The sequence below is a fragment of the Pleurodeles waltl genome, chromosome 3_1 (assembly GCF_031143425.1).
Source record: "Pleurodeles waltl isolate 20211129_DDA chromosome 3_1, aPleWal1.hap1.20221129, whole genome shotgun sequence".
Lineage (NCBI taxonomy): Eukaryota > Metazoa > Chordata > Amphibia > Caudata > Salamandridae > Pleurodeles > Pleurodeles waltl.
In genome coordinates, this window is record NC_090440.1 from 596,170,929 (window position 1) to 596,192,630 (window position 21,702).

The window sequence follows — 21,702 nt, forward strand, 5'->3', positions numbered from 1 at the left end:
CATTACTTCCAAATTGTCACTGACAGGCTAGTGACCATTTTTACCAATTTACATTGGCTTACTGGAACACCCTTATAATTCCCTAGTATATGGTACTGAGGTACCCAGGGTATTGGGGTTCCAGGAGATCCCTATGGGCTGCAGCATTTCTTTTGCCACCCATAGGGAGCTCTGACAATTCTTACACAGGCCTGCCACTGCAGCCTGAGTGAAATAACGTCCACGTTATTTCACAGCCATTTTACACTGCACTTAAGTAACTTATAAGTCACCTATATGTCTAACCTTTACCTGGTAAAGGTTAGGTGCAGAGTTACTTAGTGTGAGGGCACCCTGGCACTAGCCAAGGTGCCCCCACATTGTTCAGAGCCAATTCACTGAACTTTGTGAGTGCGGGGACACCATTACACGCGTGCACTACATATAGGTCACTACCTATATGTAGCTTCACCATGGTAACTCCGAATATGGCCATGTAACATGTCTATGATCATGGAATTGCCCCCTCTATGCCATCCTGGCATTGTTGGTACAATTCCATGATCCCAGTGGTCTGTAGCACAGACCCTGGTACTGCCAGACTGCCATTCCTGGGGTTTCTCTGCAGCTGCTGCTGCTGCCAACCCCTCAGACAGGCATCTGCCCTCCTGGGGTCCAGCCAGGCCTGGCCCAGGATGGCAGAACAAAGAACTTCCTCTGAGAGAGGGTGTGACACCCTCTCCCTTTGGAAAATGGTGTGAAGGCAGGGGAGGAGTAGCCTCCCCCAGCCTCTGGAAATGCTTTGTTGGGCACAGAGGTGCCCAATTCTGCATAAGCCAGTCTACACCGGTTCAGGGACCCCTTAGCCCCTGCTCTGGCGCGAAACTGGACAAAGGAAAGGGGAGTGACCACTCCCCTGACCTGCACCTCCCCTGGGAGGTGTCCAGAGCTCCTCCAGTGTGCTCCAGACCTCTGCCATCTTGGAAACAGAGGTGCTGCTGGCACACTGGACTGCTCTGAGTGGCCAGTGCCACCAGGTGACGTCAGAGACTCCTTGTGATAGGCTCCTTCAGGTGTTAGTAGCCTTTCCTCTCTCCTAGGTAGCCAAACCCTCTTTTCTGGCTATTTAGGGTCTCTGTCTCTGGGGAAACTTTAGATAACGAATGCATGAGCTCAGCCGAGTTCCTCTGCATCTCCCTCTTCACCTTCTGATAAGGAATCGACCGCTGACCGCGCTGGAAGCCTGCAAACCTGCAACATAGTAGCAAAGACGACTACTGCAACTCTGTAACGCTGATCCTGCCGCCTTCTCGACTGTTTTCCTGCTTGTGCATGCTGTGGGGTTAGTCTGCCTCCTCTCTGCACCAGAAGCTCCGAAGAAATCTCCCGTGGGTCGACGGAATCTTCCCCCTGCAACCGCAGGCACCAAAAAACTGCATTTCCGGTCCCTTGGGTCTCCTCTCAGCACGACGAGCGAGGTCCCTCGAATCCAGCGACACCGTCCAAGTGACCCCCACAGTCCAGTGACTATTCAGCCCAAGTTTGGTGGAGGTAAGTCCTTGCCTCACCTCGCTGGGCTGCATTGCTGGGAACCGCGACTTTGCAAGCTTCTCCGGCCCCTGTGCACTTCCGGCGGAAATCCTTGGTGCACAGCCAAGCCTGGGTCCACGGCACTCTAACCTGCATTGCACGACTTTCTAAGTTGGTCTCCGGCGACGTGGGACTCCTTTGTGCAACTTCGGCGAGCACCGTTTTACGCATCCTTGTAGTGCCTGTTTCTGGCACTTCTCCGGGTGCTACCTGCTTCAGTGAGGGCTCTTTGTCTTGCTCGACGTCCCTTCTCTCTGCAGGTCCAATTTGCGACCTCCTGGTCCCTCCTGGGCCCCAGCAGCGTCCAAAAACGCCAAACGCACGATTTGCGTGTAGCAAGGCTTGTTGGCGTCCATCCGGCGGGAAAACACTTCTGCACGACTCTCCAAGGCGTGGGGGATCCATCCTCCAAAGGGGAAGTCTCTAGCCCTTGTCGTTCCTGCAGTATTCACAGTTCTTCAGCCTAGTAAGAGCTTCTTTGCACCAACCGCTGGCATTTCTTGGGCATCTGCCCATCTCCGAGCTGCTTGTGACTTTTGGACTTGGTCCCCTTGTTCCACAGGTACCTTCAGACAGGAATCCATCGTTGTTGCATTGCTGATTTGTGTTTTCCTTGCATTCTCCCTCTAACACGACTATTTTGTCCTTAGGGGAACTTTGGTGCACTTTGCACTCACTTTTCAGGGTCTTGGGGAGGGTTATTTTTCTAACTCTCACTATTTTCTAATAGTCCCAGCGACCCTCTACAAGGTCACATAGGTTTGGGGTCCATTCGTGGTTCGCATTCCACTTCTGGAGTATATGGTTTGTGTTGCCCCTATCCCTATGTTTCCCCATTGCATCCTATTGTAACTATACATTGTTTGCACTGTTTTCTAAGACTATACTGCATATTTTTGCTATTGTGTATATATATCTTGTGTATATTTCCTATCCTCTCACTGAGGGTACACTCTAAGATACTTTGGCATGTTGTCATAAAAATAAAGTACCTTTATTTTTAGTATAACTGTGTATTGTGTTTTCTTATGATATTGTGCATATGACACTAAGTGGTACTGTAGTAGCTTCACACGTTTCCTAGTTCAGCCTAAGCTGCTCTGCTAAGCTACCATTATCTATCAGCCTAAGCTGCTAGACACCCTATACACTAATAAGGGATAACTGGGCCTGGTGCAAGGTGCAAGTACCCCTTGGTACTCACTACAAGCCAGTCCAGCCTCCTACATTGGTTGTGCAGTGGTGGGATAAGTGCTTTGAGACTACTTACCACTCTTGTCATTGTACTTTTCATAAGAGAAAAATATACAAAACAAGGTCAGTGTATATACACATAGCCAAAAAGTTTTGCATTTCCTCTTTTCACTCTTTTCTAAGTGCTGAAAAGTACTTCTAAACTTTCAAAAAGTTCTTAAAAGTTTAAAAAGTTTTTTTCTGTCTTTCCAAAAAGTTCTGAAAACTTTTTTCTCTTTGTCTATCACTTTTACTCTCTCTAAAAAATGTCTGGCACAGGCCAAAAAGTTGAACTGTCCAAACTTGCATATGATCACCTTAGCTGGAAAGGAGCAAGGAGTCTCTGCATAGAGAGAGGTTTGAGTGTAGGGAAGAATCCTTCTTTAGAACTGTTAATTAATATGCTTAGAGTACAGGATAAGGCCATAAGTGCCCAATCTGTAGAAAAAGTAGCTAATGGTTCTCAATCTGATCCAGGGACTCCCCCAGGAAAAGGTTCAGGAAAGAAACTTCTCAGCCTGCCCATTACTAGACAGTCTAGCATAGTTGGTACAGAGGTTGAATCACATCATACTGATGATGTGCTCTCACATTATACTGGTAGCCAAGCTGTTAGGGTGCCCTCTGTAAGGGACAGGTCTCCTTCTGTTCATTCCCATCATACCTCTGTATCTAGAAATGTCCCTCCCACCCACCCTGATGACAGATTGTTGGAAAGGGAGCTCAATAGATTGAGAGTGGAGCAAACCAGACTGAAGCTCAAGAAGCAACAGCTGGATTTGGATAGACAGTCTTTAGAATTAGAGAAGGAAAGACAGAAGTTGGGTTTAGATACCCATGGTGGCAGCAGCAGTATTCCCCATAGTCATCCTGCAAAAGAGCATGATTCCAGGAATCTGCACAAGATAGTTCCCCCTTATAAGGAGGGGGATGACATTAACAAGTGGTTTGCTGCACTTGAGAGGGCCTGTGCTGTACAGGATGTCCCTCAAAAGCAGTGGGCTGCTATCCTATGGCTATCATTTAGTGGAAAGGGTAGGGATAGACTCCTTACTGTGAAAGAAAGTGATGCCAATAATTTTACAGTTCTTAAGAATGCACTCCTGGATGGTTATGGCTTAACCACTGAACAGTGCAGGATAAAGTTCAGAGAGACCAAAAAGGAGTCTTCACAAGACTGGGTTGATTTCATTGACCATTCAGTGAAGGCCTTGGAGGGGTGGTTACATGGCAGTAAAGTTACTGATTATGAAAGCCTGTATAACACAATCCTGAGAGAGCATATACTTAATAATTGTGTGTCTGATTTGTTGCACCAGTACCTGGTAGACTCTGATCTGACCTCTCCCCAAGAATTGGGAAAGAAGGCAGACAAATGGGTCAGAACAAGGGTGAACAGAAAAGTTCATACAGGGGGTGACAAAGATGGCAATAAGAAGAAAGATGGTGAAAAATCTCAAGATAAGCATGGGGATAAGGGTAAAACCAAAGATCCCACTTCAAATCTTAAACACTCTTCAGAGGGTGGGGATAAAACAAATTCTTCCTCTTCTTCCCAACCTGCACACATTAAAAAGCCTTGGTGCTTTGTGTGTAAAAACAGAGGCCATAGGCCAGGGGATAAGTCCTGTCCAGGTAAACCCCCTGAGCCTACCACCACTAATACATCAAGCTCTAGTGCCCCTAGCATTAGTGGTACTAGTGGTGGGACTGCTGGCAACAGTCAAGCAAAGGGTGTAGTTGGGTTCACTTATGGGTCCATAGTGGAAACTGATGTAATCAGTCCCAAGACAGTTTCTGTCACACCTAGTGGCACTGGCCTTGCCACACTGGCTGCTTGTCCCCTTACAATGGATAAGTACAGGCAGACAGTTGCAATAAATGGTGTTAAGGCCTTGGCCTACAGGGACACAGGTGCCAGTTTCACTTTGGTGACTGAAAACCTAGTGCCTCCTGAACAACACATCATTGGACAACAGTATAAGATTATTGATGTCCATAACTCCACTAAGTTTCTTCCCTTAGCTATAATTCAGTTTAGTTGGGGTGGAGTTACTGGCCCTAAGCAGGTGGTGGTATCACCTAGCTTACCTGTAGACTGTCTCTTAGGTAATGACCTAGAGGCCTCAGGTTGGGCTGATGTAGAGTTTTATGCCCATGCAGCCATGCTGGGCATCCCTGAGGAATTGTTCCCTCTCATTTCTACTGAAATGAAAAAGCAAAGGAGAGAAGGCCTGAAAACTCAGGATCCCTCTCCATCAACAGGTAAAAAGGGTATCACAGTATCCCCTAACCACCCTACCATTCAGGATACCATTCCTGTGGTGGGAGAAACCTCTCCTGGGGTGGCACCTGTTCCAAGGGAATCATCAGCTGGCATAGCTGGACTCCCTGAGGTAGAAGTACCTCTCTGTGGGATAACTAACATTGGTGACAAAAAGAACACCATTTTAGTTAACATGGAGCATCCCTCCAACCCTCCCAGAGAAACTTTAGTGCAGAAACCCTGTACTGCCTCACAACACTTAGGACAGCATCCCTGCCCTAGTGTGGAGCTCATAGGACAGCATCCCTGCCCTGCTCCAACTCAAGAGAAACAGCATCCCTGTTCCCTCTTCCAGCCAAATGGACAAAGTTTTTGCCCAGCTATGGCTTTATTGAGACAGCATCCCTGTCTGGCATTTCCATCATTACAAATAGGTTCAGTGGACAATTCCCACTGCTCTAAACTAAAACTTACTGATAGAAACTCTGAAAATACATCTTCACATTGTTGCTTAGCTAAAAAACTTCAAACAGGGTGGTTTACATCCCCACAGGGAAGTAACCATATAGTGGATGATAAAGGGAGTAACCAGTCTATTGCAGAGCTACTCTCTACTTTTCACCACTTAGACAATAAAGTCTCAACTGGCCAAGGTTAGCCTTATTGTCCTTCGTTTGGGGGGGGGTTGTGTGAGAAGGTAGCCTCTTTCTAGCCTTGTTACCCCCACTTTTGGCCTGTTTGTGAGTGTATGTCAGGATGTTTGTCACTGTTTTCACTGTCTCACTGGGATCCTGATAGCCAGGCCTCAGTGCTCATAGTGAAAACACTATGTTTTCAGTATGGTTGTTATGTGTCACTGGGATCCTGCTGGTCAGGACCCCAGTGCTCATAGGTTTGTGGCCTATATGTATGTGTCACTGGGACCCTGTCACACAGGGCCCCAGTGCTCATAGGTGTGCATGTATATGTTCCCTGTGTGGTGCCTAACTGTCTCACTGAGGCTCTGCTAACCAGAACCTCAGTGGTTATGCTCTCTCATTACTTCCAAATTGTCACTGACAGGCTAGTGACCATTTTTACCAATTTACATTGGCTTACTGGAACACCCTTATAATTCCCTAGTATATGGTACTGAGGTACCCAGGGTATTGGGGTTCCAGGAGATCCCTATGGGCTGCAGCATTTCTTTTGCCACCCATAGGGAGCTCTGACAATTCTTACACAGGCCTGCCACTGCAGCCTGAGTGAAATAACGTCCACGTTATTTCACAGCCATTTTACACTGCACTTAAGTAACTTATAAGTCACCTATATGTCTAACCTTTACCTGGTAAAGGTTAGGTGCAGAGTTACTTAGTGTGAGGGCACCCTGGCACTAGCCAAGGTGCCCCCACATTGTTCAGAGCCAATTCACTGAACTTTGTGAGTGCGGGGACACCATTACACGCGTGCACTACATATAGGTCACTACCTATATGTAGCTTCACCATGGTAACTCCGAATATGGCCATGTAACATGTCTATGATCATGGAATTGCCCCCTCTATGCCATCCTGGCATTGTTGGTACAATTCCATGATCCCAGTGGTCTGTAGCACAGACCCTGGTACTGCCAGACTGCCATTCCTGGGGTTTCTCTGCAGCTGCTGCTGCTGCCAACCCCTCAGACAGGCATCTGCCCTCCTGGGGTCCAGCCAGGCCTGGCCCAGGATGGCAGAACAAAGAACTTCCTCTGAGAGAGGGTGTGACACCCTCTCCCTTTGGAAAATGGTGTGAAGGCAGGGGAGGAGTAGCCTCCCCCAGCCTCTGGAAATGCTTTGTTGGGCACAGAGGTGCCCAATTCTGCATAAGCCAGTCTACACCGGTTCAGGGACCCCTTAGCCCCTGCTCTGGCGCGAAACTGGACAAAGGAAAGGGGAGTGACCACTCCCCTGACCTGCACCTCCCCTGGGAGGTGTCCAGAGCTCCTCCAGTGTGCTCCAGACCTCTGCCATCTTGGAAACAGAGGTGCTGCTGGCACACTGGACTGCTCTGAGTGGCCAGTGCCACCAGGTGACGTCAGAGACTCCTTGTGATAGGCTCCTTCAGGTGTTAGTAGCCTTTCCTCTCTCCTAGGTAGCCAAACCCTCTTTTCTGGCTATTTAGGGTCTCTGTCTCTGGGGAAACTTTAGATAACGAATGCATGAGCTCAGCCGAGTTCCTCTGCATCTCCCTCTTCACCTTCTGATAAGGAATCGACCGCTGACCGCGCTGGAAGCCTGCAAACCTGCAACATAGTAGCAAAGACGACTACTGCAACTCTGTAACGCTGATCCTGCCGCCTTCTCGACTGTTTTCCTGCTTGTGCATGCTGTGGGGTTAGTCTGCCTCCTCTCTGCACCAGAAGCTCCGAAGAAATCTCCCGTGGGTCGACGGAATCTTCCCCCTGCAACCGCAGGCACCAAAAAACTGCATTTCCGGTCCCTTGGGTCTCCTCTCAGCACGACGAGCGAGGTCCCTCGAATCCAGCGACACCGTCCAAGTGACCCCCACAGTCCAGTGACTATTCAGCCCAAGTTTGGTGGAGGAAAGTCCTTGCCTCACCTCGCTGGGCTGCATTGCTGGGAACCGCGACTTTGCAAGCTTCTCCGGCCCCTGTGCACTTCCGGCGGAAATCCTTGGTGCACAGCCAAGCCTGGGTCCACGGCACTCTAACCTGCATTGCACGACTTTCTAAGTTGGTCTCCGGCGACGTGGGACTCCTTTGTGCAACTTCGGCGAGCACCGTTTCACGCATCCTTGTAGTGCCTGTTTCTGGCACTTCTCCGGGTGCTACCTGCTTCAGTGAGGGCTCTTTGTCTTGCTCGACGTCCCTTCTCTCTGCAGGTCCAATTTGCGACCTCCTGGTCCCTCCTGGGCCCCAGCAGCGTCCAAAAACGCCAAACGCACGATTTGCGTGTAGCAAGGCTTGTTGGCGTCCATCCGGCGGGAAAACACTTCTGCACGACTCTCCAAGGCGTGGGGGATCCATCCTCCAAAGGGGAAGTCTCTAGCCCTTGTCGTTCCTGCAGTATTCACAGTTCTTCAGCCTAGTAAGAGCTTCTTTGCACCAACCGCTGGCATTTCTTGGGCATCTGCCCATCTCCGAGCTGCTTGTGACTTTTGGACTTGGTCCCCTTGTTCCACAGGTACCTTCAGACAGGAATCCATCGTTGTTGCATTGCTGATTTGTGTTTTCCTTGCATTCTCCCTCTAACACGACTATTTTGTCCTTAGGGGAACTTTGGTGCACTTTGCACTCACTTTTCAGGGTCTTGGGGAGGGTTATTTTTCTAACTCTCACTATTTTCTAATAGTCCCAGCGACCCTCTACAAGGTCACATAGGTTTGGGGTCCATTCGTGGTTCGCATTCCACTTCTGGAGTATATGGTTTGTGTTGCCCCTATCCCTATGTTTCCCCATTGCATCCTATTGTAACTATACATTGTTTGCACTGTTTTCTAAGACTATACTGCATATTTTTGCTATTGTGTATATATATCTTGTGTATATTTCCTATCCTCTCACTGAGGGTACACTCTAAGATACTTTGGCATGTTGTCATAAAAATAAAGTACCTTTATTTTTAGTATAACTGTGTATTGTGTTTTCTTATGATATTGTGCATATGACACTAAGTGGTACTGTAGTAGCTTCACACGTCTCCTAGTTCAGCCTAAGCTGCTCTGCTAAGCTACCATTATCTATCAGCCTAAGCTGCTAGACACCCTATACACTAATAAGGGATAACTGGGCCTGGTGCAAGGTGCAAGTACCCCTTGGTACTCACTACAAGCCAGTCCAGCCTCCTACAACAACACCCTATCATCCACAAACAAATGGACTGGTGGAGAGATTTAATAAAACTCTCAAAGGCATGATTATGGGTCTCCCTGAAAAACTCCGCAGGAGATGGGATATCCTTCTACCATGCCTCCTTTTTGCCTACAGGGAGGTACCCCAGAAAGGAGTGGGCTTCAGCCCCTTTGAACTTCTTTTTGGACACCCTGTTAGGGGTCCACTCACACTTGTAAAGGAGGGTTGGGAACAACCTTTAAAAGCTCCTAAGCAGGATATTGTGGATTATGTACTTGGCCTCAGATCAAGGATGGCTGAGTACATGAAAAAGGCCAGTAAAAACCTTCAGGCCAGCCAAGAGCTACAAAAGCAATGGCATGATCAGAAGGCTGTTTTGGTTCAGTACCAACCAGGGCAGAAAGTGTGGGTCTTGGAGCCTGTGGCCCCAAGAGCACTCCAAGATAAATGGAGTGGTCCCCACACAATTGTTGAAAAGAAGGGAGAAGTCACCTATTTAGTTGACTTAGGCACTGCCAGGAGTCCCCTTAGGGTGCTCCATGTCAACCGCCTGAAACCCTACTATGACAGGGCTGATCTCACCCTGCTCATGGCAACAGATGAGGGACAGGAAGAAGACAGTGATCCTCTAACTGATCTCTTCTCTTCCACAGAACAAGATGCTCTTGTGGAAGGTGTAGTTTTGGCTGATTGTCTTACTGCTGAGCAGAAAGACAATTGCATAAATCTCCTAGGACAATTTTCAGAACTCTTCTCTACTGTGCCAGGCACCACTTCTTGGTGTGAGCACACTATAGATACTGGAGACAGTTTACCTGTCAAAAGTAAGATCTATAGGCAGCCTGACCATGTCAGGGACTGCATAAAGCAAGAAGTTCCGAAAATGTTGGAACTAGGAGTGGTTGAGCACTCTGACAGTCCATGGGCTTCTCCTGTGGTACTGGTACCAAAACCCAATTCTAAAGATGGAAAGAAGGAAATGCGGTTTTGTGTAGACTATAGAGGTCTCAACTTGGTAACCAAAACTGATGCTCACCCTATACCCAGGGCAGATGAGATCATAGATACACTGGCATCTGCCAAGTATCTAAGCACTTTTGATTTGACTGCAGGGTATTGGCAGATCAAATTGTCAGAAGATGCTAAACCTAAGACTGCATTTTCTACCATTGGAGGACATTACCAGTTTACTGTAATGCCTTTTGGTTTGAAAAATGCACCTGCCACTTTTCAGAGGTTGGTGAACACAGTCCTGCAAGGGCTGGAAGCTTTCAGTGCAGCATATTTGGACGATATAGCTGTCTTTAGCTCCAGCTGGGATGATCACCTGGTCCACCTATGGAAAGTTTTGGAGGCTCTGCAAAAGGCAGGCCTCACTATCAAGGCTTCAAAGTGCCAGATAGGGCAGGGTAAGGTGGTTTATCTGGGACACCTTGTTGGTGGGGAACAGATTGCACCACTTCAGGGGAAAATCCAAACAATTATTGATTGGGTTCCCCCTACCACTCAGACTCAGGTGAGAGCCTTCCTAGGCCTCACTGGGTATTACAGGAGGTTCATTAAGAACTATGGCTCCATTGCAGCCCCTCTTAATGACCTCACATCCAAGAAAATGCCTAAAAAGGTATTATGGACAGCAAACTGTCAGAAAGCTTTTGAGGAGCTGAAGCAGGCCATGTGCTCTGCACCTGTCCTGAAAAGCCCTTGTTACTCTAAAGAATTCTATGTCCAGACTGATGCATCTGAATTAGGAGTAGGGGCAGTCCTATCACAACTTAATTCTGAGGGCCAGGATCAACCTGTTGCTTTTATTAGTAGGAGGTTGACCCCTAGAGAAAAGCGTTGGTCTGCCATTGAGAGGGAGGCCTTTGCTGTGGTCTGGGCTCTGAAGAAGTTGAGGCCATACCTGTTTGGCACTCACTTCATTGTTCAGACAGACCACAAACCTCTACTTTGGCTAAAACAAATGAAAGGTGAAAATCCTAAATTGTTGAGGTGGTCCATATCCCTACAGGGAATGGACTATACAGTGGAACATAGACCTGGGAGTAGCCACTCCAATGCAGATGGACTCTCCAGATATTTCCACTTAGACAATGAAGACTCATCAGGTCATGGCTAGTCTTATTGTCCTTCGTTTGGGGGGGGGGTTGTGTAGGAAAGTACCATCTTGCCTGGCATGTTACCCCCATTTTTCACTGTATATATGTTGTTTTAGTTGTATGTGTCACTGGGACCCTGGTAACCCAGGGCCCCAGTGCTCATAAGTGTGCCTGAATGTGTTACCTGTGTAGTGACTAACTGTCTCACTGAGGCTCTGCTAGTCAGAACCTCAGTGGTTATGCTCTCTCATTTCTTTCCAAATTGTCACTGACAGGCTAGTGACCATTTTTACCAATTTACATTGGCTTACTGGAACACCCTTATAATTCCCTAGTATATGGTACTGAGGTACCCAGGGTATTGGGGTTCCAGGAGATCCCTATGGGCTGCAGCATTTCTTTTGCCACCCATAGGGAGCTCTGACAATTCTTACACAGGCCTGCCACTGCAGCCTGAGTGAAATAACGTCCACGTTATTTCACAGCCATTTTACACTGCACTTAAGTAACTTATAAGTCACCTATATGTCTAACCTTTACCTGGTAAAGGTTAGGTGCAAAGTTACTTAGTGTGAGGGCACCCTGGCACTAGCCAAGGTGCCCCCACATTGTTCAGAGCCAATTCCCTGAACTTTGTGAGTGCGGGGACACCATTACACGCGTGCACTACATATAGGTCACTACCTATATGTAGCTTCACCATGGTAACTCCGAATATGGCCATGTAACATGTCTATGATCATGGAATTGCCCCCTCTATGCCATCCTGGCATAGTTGGCACAATCCCATGATCCCAGTGGTCTGTAGCACAGACCCTGGTACTGCCAAACTGCCCTTCCTGGGGTTTCACTGCTGCTGCCAACCCCTCAGACAGGCAGCTGCCCTCCTGGGGTCGAGCCAGGCCTGGCCCAGGATGGCAGAACAAAGAACTTCCTCTGAGAGAGGGTGTGACACCCTCTCCCTTTGGAAAATGGTGTGAAGGCAGGGGAGGAGTAGCCTCCCCCAGCCTCTGGAAATGCTTTGTTGGGCACAGAGGTGCCCAATTCTGCATAAGCCAGTCTACACCGGTTCAGGGACCCCTTAGCCCCTGCTCTGGCGCGAAACTGGACAAAGGAAAGGGGAGTGACCACTCCCCTGACCTGCACCTCCCCTGGGAGGTGTCCAGAGCTCCTCCAGTGTGCTCCAGACCTCTGCCATCTTGGAAACAGAGGTGCTGCTGGCACACTGGACTGCTCTGAGTGGCCAGTGCCACCAGGTGACGTCAGAGACTCCTGCTGATAGGCTCCTTCAGGTGTTAGTAGCCTATCCTCTCTCCTAGGTAGCCAAACCCTCTTTTCTGGCTATTTAGGGTCTCTGTCTCTGGGGAAACTTCAGATAACGAATGCATGAGCTCAGCCGAGTTCCTCTGCATCTCTCTCTTCACCTTCTGATAAGGAATCGACTGCTGACCGCGCTGGAAGCCTGCAAACCTGCAACATAGTAGCAAAGACGACTACTGCAACTCTGTAACGCTGATCCTGCCGCCTTCTCGACTGTTTTCCTGCTTGTGCATGCTGTGGGGGTAGTCTGCCTCCTCTCTGCACCAGAAGCTCCGAAGAAATCTCCTGTGGGTCGACGGAATCTTCCCCCTGCAACCGCAGGCACCAAAAAGCTGCATTACCTGTCCCTTGGGTCTCCTCTCAGCATGACGAGCGAGGTCCCTCGAATCCAGTGACTCTGTCCAAGTGACCCCCACAGTCCAGTGACTCTTCAGCCCAAGTTTGGTGGAGGTAAGTCCTTGCCTCACCTCGCTGGGCTGCATTGCTGGGATCCGCGACTTTGCAAGCTACTCCGGCCCCTGTGCACTTCCGGCGGAAATCCTTTGTGCACAGCCAAGCCTGGGTCCACGGCACTCTAACCTGCATTGCACGACTTTCTAAGTTGGTCTCCAGCGACGTGGGACTCCTTTGTGCAACTTCGGCGAGCACCGTTTCACGCATCCTCGTAGTGCCTGTTTCTGGCACTTCTCCGAGTGATACCTGCTTCAGTGAGGGCTCTTTGTCTTTCTCGACGTCCCCTCTCTCTTCAGGTCCAATTTGCGACCTCCTGGTCCCTCCTGGGCCCCAGCAGCGTCCAAAAACGCCAAACGCACGATTTGCAACTAGCAAGGCTTGTTGGCGTTCTTTTGGCGGGAAAACACTTCTGCACGACTCTCCAAGGCGAGAGGGATCCGTCCACCAAAGGGGAAGTCTCTAGCCCTTTTCGTTCCTGCAGAAACCTCAGCTTCTTCTGTCCAGTAGAAGCTTCTTTGCACCCACAGCTGGCATTTCCTGGGCATCTGCCCATCTCCGACTTGCTTGTGACTTTTGGACTTGGTCCCCTTGTTCCACAGGTACCCTAGATTGGAAATCCACAGTTGTTGCATTGCTGGTTTGTGTCTTTCCTGCATTATTCCTCTAACACGACTACTTTGTCCTTAGGGGAACTTTAGTGCACTTTGCACTCACTTTTCAGGGTCTTGGGGAGGGTTATTTTTCTAACTCTCACTATTTTCTAATAGTCCCAGCGACCCTCTACAAGGTCACATAGGTTTGGGGTCCATTCGTGGTTCGCATTCCACTTTTGGAGTATATGGTTTGTGTTGCCCCTATCCCTATGTTTCCCCATTGCATCCTATTGTAACTATATATTGTTTGCACTGTTTTCTAAGACTATACTGCATATTTTTGCTATTGTGTATATATATCTTGTGTATATTTCCTATCCTCTCACTGAGGGTACACTCTAAGATACTTTGGCATATTGTCATAAAAATAAAGTACCTTTATTTTTAGTATAACTGTGTATTGTGTTTTCTTATGATATTGTGCATATGACACTAAGTGGTACTGTAGTAGCTTCACACGTCTCCTAGTTCAGCCTAAGCTGCTCTGCTAAGCTACCATTATCTATCAGCCTAAGCTGCTAGACACCCTATACACTAATAAGGGATAACTGGGCCTGGTGCAAGGTGCAAGTACCCCTTGGTACTCACTACAAGCCAGTCCAGCCTCCTACAGCTACTAACACCTGAAGGAGCCTATCAGAAGGAGTCTCTGACGTCACCTGGTGGCACTGGCCACTCAGAGCAGTCCAGTGTGCCCGCAGCACCTCTGTTTCCAAGATGGCAGGGGTCTGGAGCACACTGGAGGAGCTCTGGACACCTCCCAGGGGAGGTGCAGGTCAGGGGAGTGGTCACTCCCCTTTCCTTTGTCCAGTTTCGCACCAGAGCAGGGCTAAGGGGTCCCCTGAACCGGTGTAGACTGGCTTATGCAGAATTGGGCACATCTGTGCCCAAGAAAACATTTCCAGAGGCTGGGGGAGGCTACTCCTCCCCTGCCTTCACACCATTTTCCAAAGGGAGAGGGTGTCACACCCTCTCTCAGAGGAAGTTCTTTGTTCTGCCATCCTGGGCCAGGCCTGGCTGGACCCCAGGAGGGCAGATGCCTGTCTGAGGGGTTGGCAGCAGCAGCAGCTGCAGTGAAAACCCCAGGAAGGGCAGTTTGGCAGTACCAGGGTCTGTGCTACAGACCACTGGGATCATGGGATTGTGCCAACTATGCCAGGATGGCATAGAGGGGGCAATTCCATGATCATAGACATGTTACATGGCCATATTCGGAGTTACCATTGTGAAGCTACATATAGGTAGTGACCTATATGTAGTGCACGCGTGTAATGGTGGTCCCGCACTCACAAAGTCAGGGAAATTGGCCATGAACAATGTGGGGGCACCTTGGCTAGTGCCAGGGTGCCCTCACACTAAGTAACTTTGCACCTAACCTTTACCAGGTAAAGGTTAGACATATAGGTGACTTATAAGTTACTTAAGTGCAGTGTAAAATGGCTGTGAAATAACGTGGACGTTATTTCACTCAGGCTGCAGTGGCAGGCCTGTGTAAGAATTGTCAGAGCTCCCTATGGGTGGCAAAAGAATTGCTGCAGCCCATAGGGATCTCCTGGAACCCCAATACCCTGGGTACCTTAGTACCATATACTAGGGAATTATAAGGGTGTTCCAGTAAGCCAATGTAAATTGGTAAAATTGGTCACTAACCTGTTAGTGACAATTTAGAAAGAAATGAGAGAGCATAACCACTGAGGTTCTGATTAGCAAAGCCTAAGTGAGACAGTTAGTCACTACACAGGTAACACATTCAGGCACACTTATGAGCACTGGGGCCCTGGGTCCTTAGTGGAGAAGTGTGGCTCAATTGTTAGAGCGGCAGACCCTGAAGCAGAGATCTGGCTCAAGACCAGGGTTCAAGTCCCGCTTCGGCAGGTCCTGTGCTCAATTCCCCTTGACCAGATAATTCTCACCTCGGTGCCTAATCTAATTCATGGGTCCCACTCTGCAACTCTGGGCAATAGCTTGCTTAATCTCCACAACGGCCCCAACAGCGCTTGGATGCCTGGCTTCACCCTGGGGGTGCTCAGGAGTGGGCGCCTGTAGGAGGCTGGACTGGCTTGTAGTTAGTACCAAGGGGTACTTGCACCTTGCACCAGGCCCAGTTATCCCTTATTAGTGTATAGGGTGTCTAGCAGCTTAGGCTGATAGATAATGGTAGCTGAGCAGAGCAGCTTAGGCTGAACTAGGAGACGTGTGAAGCTACTACAGTACCACTTAGTGTCATATGCACAATATCATAAGAAAACACAATACACAGTTATACTAAAAATAAAGGTACTTTATTTTTATGACAATATGCCAAAGTATCTTAGAGTGTACCCTCAGTGAGAGGATAGGAAATATACACAAGATATATATATACACAATAGCAAAAATATGCAGTATAGTCTTAGAAAACAGTGCAAACAATGTATAGTTACAATAGGATGCAATGGGGAAACATAGGGATAGGGGCAACACAAACCATATACTCCAGAAGTGGAATGCGAACCACAAATGGACCCCAAACCTATGTGACCTTGTAGAGGGTCGCTGGGACTATTAGAAAATAGTGAGAGTTAGCAAAATAACCCTCCCCAAGACCCTGAAAAGTGAGTGCAAAGTGCACTAAAGTTCCCCTAAGGACAAAATAGTCGTGTTAGAGGGAGAATGCAAGGAAAACACAAATCAGCAATGCAACAACGATGGATTCCTGTCTGAGGGTACCTGTGGAACAAGGGGACCAAGTCCAGAAGTCACAAGCAGCTCGGAGATGGGCAGATGCCCAAGAAATGCCAGCGGTTGGTGCAAAGAAGCTCTTACTAGGCTGAAGAACTGTGAATACTGCAGGAACGACAAGGGCTAGAGACTTCCCCTTTGGAGGATGGATCCCCCACGCCTTGGAGAGTCGTGCAGAAGTGTTTTCCCGCCGGATGGACGCCAACAAGCCTTGCTACACGCAAATCGTGCGTTTGGCGTTTTTGGACGCTGCTGGGGCCCAGGAGGGACCAGGAGGTCGCAAATTGGACCTGCAGAGAGAGGGGACGTCGAGCAAGACAAGGAGCCCTCACTGAAGCAGGTAGCACCCGGAGAAGTGCCAGAAACAGGCACTACGAGGATGCGTGAAACAGTGCTTGCCGAAGTTGCACAAAGGAGTTCCACGTCGCCGGAGACCAACTTAGAAAGTCGTGCAATGCAGGTTAGAGTGCCGTGGACCCAGGCTTGGCTGTGCATGAAGGATTTCTGCACGAAGTGCACAGGGGCCGGAGTAGCTTGCAAAGTCGCGGTTCCCAGCAATGCAGCCCAGCGAGGTGAGGCAAGGACTTACCTCCACCAAACTTGGGCTGAAGAGTCACTGGACTGTGGGGGTCACTTGGACGGTGTCGCTGGATTCGAAGGGCCTCGCTCGTCGTGCTGAGAGGAGACCCAAGGGACCGGTAATGCAGCTTTTTGGTGCCTGCGGTTGCAGGGGGAAGATTCCGTCGACCCACGGGAGATTTCTTCGGAGCTTCTGGTGCAGAGAGGAGGCAGACTACCCCCACAGCATGCACAAGCAGGAAAACAGTCGAGAAGGCGGCAGGATCAGCATTACAGAGTTGCAGTAGTCGTCTTTGCTACTATGTTGCAGGTTTGCAGGCTTCCAGCGCGGTCAGCGGTCGATTCCTTATCAGAAGGTGAAGAGGGAGATGCAGAGGAACTCGGCTGAGCTCATGCATTCGTTATCTAAAGTTTCCCCAGAGACAGAGACCCTAAATAGCCAGAAAAGAGGGTTTGGCTACCTAGGAGAGAGGAAAGGCTACTAACACCTGAAGGAGCCTATCACAAGGAGTCTCTGACGTCACCTGGTGGCACTGGCCACTCAGAGCAGTCCAGTGTGCCAGCAGCACCTCTGTTTCCAAGATGGCAGAGGTCTGGAGCACACTGGAGGAGCTCTGGACACCTCCCAGGGGAGGTGCAGGTCAGGGGAGTGGTCACTCCCCTTTCCTTTGTCCAGTTTCGCGCCAGAGCAGGGGCTAAGGGGTCCCTGAACCGGTGTAGACTGGCTTATGCAGAATTGGGCACATCTGTGCCCAAGAAAGCATTTCCAGAGGCTGGGGGAGGCTACTCCTCCCCTGCCTTCACACCATTTTCCAAAGGGAGAGGGTGTCACACCCTCTCTCAGAGGAAGTTCTTTGTTCTGCCATCCTGGGCCAGGCCTGGCTGGACCCCAGGAGGGCAGATGCCTGTCTGAGGGGTTGGCAGCAGCAGCAGCTGCAGTGAAACCCCAGGAAGGGCAGTTTGGCAGTACCAGGGTCTGTGCTACAGACCACTGGGATCATGGAATTGTACCAACAATGCCAGGATGGCATAGAGGGGGCAATTCCATGATCATAGACATGTTACATGGCCATATTCGGAGTTACCATGGTGAAGCTACATATAGGTTGTGACCTATATGTAGTGCACGCGTGTAATGGTGTCCCCGCACTCACAAAGTTCAGGGAATTGGCTCTGAACAATGTGGGGGCACCTTGGCTAGTGCCAGGGTGCCCTCACACTAAGTAACTTTGCACCTAACCTTTACCAGGTAAAGGTTAGACATATAGGTGACTTATAAGTTACTTAAGTGCAGTGTAAAATGGCTGTGAAATAACGTGGACGTTATTTCACTCAGGCTGCAGTGGCAGGCCTGTGTAAGAATTGTCAGAGCTCCCTATGGGTGGCAAAAGAAATGCTGCAGCCCATAGGGATCTCCTGGAACCCCAATACCCTGGGTACCTCAGTACCATATACTAGGGAATTATAAGGGTGTTCCAGTAAGCCAATGTAAATTGGTAAAATTGGTCACTAGCCTGTTAGTGACAATTTGAAAGTAATGAGAGAGCATAACCACTGAGGTTCTGGTTAGCAGAGCCTCAGTGAGACAGTTAGGCACCACACAGGGAACATATACATGCACACCTATGAGCACTGGGGCCCTGTGTGACAGGGTCCCAGTGACACATACATATAGGCCACAAACCTATGAGCACTGGGGTCCTGACCAGCAGGATCCCAGTGACACATAACAAACATACTGAAAACATAGTGTTTTCACTATGAGCACTGAGGCCTGGCTATCAGGATCCCAGTGAGACAGTGAAAACAGTGACAAACACCCTGACATACACTCACAAACAGGCCAAAAGTGGGGGTAACAAGGCTAGAAAGAGGCTACCTTCTCACAGCGCCTCACAGGGAAAAGCCAGGAGGGGTTCCATAGCGGTATGAGAACAGTCCCTTGAGACCCTAACATTTGAGTAGTGCGCTATACAAGTGATAATTTACATTTACACATACAACTAAAACAACATATATACAGTGAAAAATGGGGGTAACATGCCAGGCAAGATGGTACTTTCCTACAGCCTTCAAGTAAGCAGACATGAAATTGCTTCCTCTGTTTGAAACTACCTCTTTTGGGAAGCCCACTCTGGAAAAGATTCCCAGGAGGGACTTTGCCACTGCAGGAGCTGTAGTGGTCCTTAGAGGAATTGCTTCAGGATATCTGGTGGCATGGTCCACTACCACCAAGATAAACCTATTGCCTGAAGCAGTAGGAGGGTCAAGGGGGCCAACTATGTCAACCCCTACCCTTTCAAAGGGAACCCCAACCACAGGCAGTGGAATAAGGGGTGCCTTTGGGGTGCCACCTGTTTTGCCACTGGCTTGACAGGTTTCACAGGACTTACAAAAATCTTTTGTGTCCTCAGACATTCTAGGCCAATGAAACAAGGGAACAAGTCTGTCCCAAGTTTTCATTTGCCCCAAATGTACAGCTAGGGGAATGTCGTGTGCAAGAGTTAGGAGGAACTTTCTGTACTCCTGAGGAATCACTAATCTCCTGGCACCTCCAAGTTTAGGATCCCTTGCCTCAGTGTACAAGAGGTTGTCCTCCCAGTAAACTCTGTGAGAGTCACTGACATCCCCATTAGCTTGTTTGACAGCTTGCTGTCTTGGACCCTCTAGTGTGGGACAGGTCTGCTGTGCCACACTCAGCAACTCCCTGGCAGGCCCCTCTTCACCCAAAAGCTCAGCAGTGTCTGCTTCCTGCTCCTCTGGTGTAGGTTCTGCACAGGGTGGAAATTCTTCTTCCTCAGAAGTAGAATCCACTGTAGAGGGAGGGTTAGTAGGTAGTGCTTTACTTCTACTAGCCCTAGCTTTAGGGAGCACTTGGTCCATTGTTCCAGGATCCAAGTTTCCCTGTCCTTTTTGCTTTTTGGCCTGAGCCCTGGTCAAACCAAAAATATGCCCTGGAATGCCCAGCATTGCTGCATGAGCCTCCAACTCCACTTCTGCCCAAGCTGATGTCTCTAAATCATTCCCTAATAGACAGTCTACAGGTAAATCTGAGGCAACCACAACTTTCTTTGGGCCAGTAACCCCCCCCCCCCAGTTGAGATTTACAACAGCCATGGAGTGGCTAAGGGTGTTGTTGTGAGCATCGGTTACTTGGTACTGGTGACCAAGTAGGTGTTGTTCAGGGTGGACCAGTTTCTCTATCACCATTGTGACACTGGCACCTGTGTCCCTGTAGGCCTGAACCTCAACACCATTTATTAGGGGTAGCTGCTTGTACTTATCCATGTTAAGGGGACAAGCAACCATGGTGGCTAAATCAATAGCCCCTCAGAGACTAACACAGCCTCTGTGGTCTCCCTAATCAGACCAACCCCAACTAAGTTACCAAAAGTGAGCCCAGCTTCTCCCTTGGATTGGCTATTAGTAGGTTTGCTCCCACCACCACTGCTATTACTAGGGGCACTAGGCGTAGCAGCAGGGGTTGTAGTGGTAGGAGGCTTGATGCTTTTTTTTGGACAACTGGGATCTGTTGTCCAATGGCCTTTTATTTTACATAAATAGCACCATGGTTTCTTTTCTTTGTTTTTGATTTGAAGAGGATTTGGACCCACCACCCCCACCAGAGTGTTTTTGAGGGCCTGATGAAGACTCATTTTTAGATTTGTCCCCACCCTTGTCAGAAGACTTACCATCCTTCTTCTTGCCATCCTTGTCACTCCCTGTATGAACCATTCTGTTCACCCTTGTTCTGACCCATTTGTCTGCCTTCTTTCCCAATTCAAACAGGTGAGAAAGCCAGCAGGATGAAGCGATACAAAGTTGCAGTAGTCGTCTTTGCTACTTTGTTGCGGTTTTGCAGGCATCCAGAGCAGTCAGCGGTCGATTCCTTGGCAGAAGGTGAAGAGAGAGATGCAGAGGAACTCTGATGAGCTCTTGCATTCGTTATCTAAAGAATTCCCTAAAGCAGAGACCCTAAATAGCCAGAAAAGGAGGTTTGGCTACTTAGGAAGGAGGATAGGCTAGCAACACAGGTAAGAGCCTATCAGAAGGAGTCTCTGATGTCACCTGCTGGCACTGGCGACTCAGAGCAGTCCAGTGTGCCAGCAGGACCTCTGTTTCCAAAATGGCAGAGGTCTGGAGCACACTGGAGGAGCTCTGGGCACCACCCAGGGGAGGTGCAGGTCAGGGGAGTGGTCACTCCCCTTTCCTTTGTCCAGTTTCGCGCCAGAGCAGGGCTGGGGGATCCCTGAACCGGTGTAGACTGGCTTATGCAGAGATGGGCACCATATGTGCCCATCAAAGCATTTCCAGAGGCTGGGGGAGGCTACTCCTCCCCAGCCCTGACACCTTTTTCCAAAGGGAGAGGGTGTAACACCCTTTCTCTGAGGAAGTCCTTTGTTCTGCCTTACTGGGCCAAGCCTGGCTGGACCCCAGGAGGGCAGAAACCTGTCTGAGGGGTTGGCAGCAGCAGCAGCTGCAGTGAAACCCTGGGAAAGGCAGTTTGGCAGTACCCGGGTCTGTGCTAGAGACTCGGGGGAGGAACTTTCTGTATTCCTGAGGAATCACCAATCTCCTGGCAGCTCCAGGTTTTGGATCTCTTGCTTCAGTATACAAAAGGTTGTCCTCCCAGTAAACTCTGTGAGAGTCACTGACATCCCCATTTGCTTGTTTGACAGCTTGCTGCCTTAGACCCTCTAGTGTGGGACAGGTATGATGTGCCACACTCAGCTCCTCCCTGGCAGGCCCCCCTTCACCTGGCCTGAAGGTTTTTACTGGCCTTTTTCATGTACTCAGCCATTCTGGATCTTAGGCCAAGTACATAGTCTACTATGTCCTGTTTAGGAGCTTTTAAAGGTTGTTCCCAACCCTCCTTCAAAAGAGCAAGCAGACCTCTTACAGGGTGTCCAAAGAGGAATTCAAAGGGGCTGAAGCCCACTCCTTTTTGGGGTACCTCCCTGTAAGCAAAAA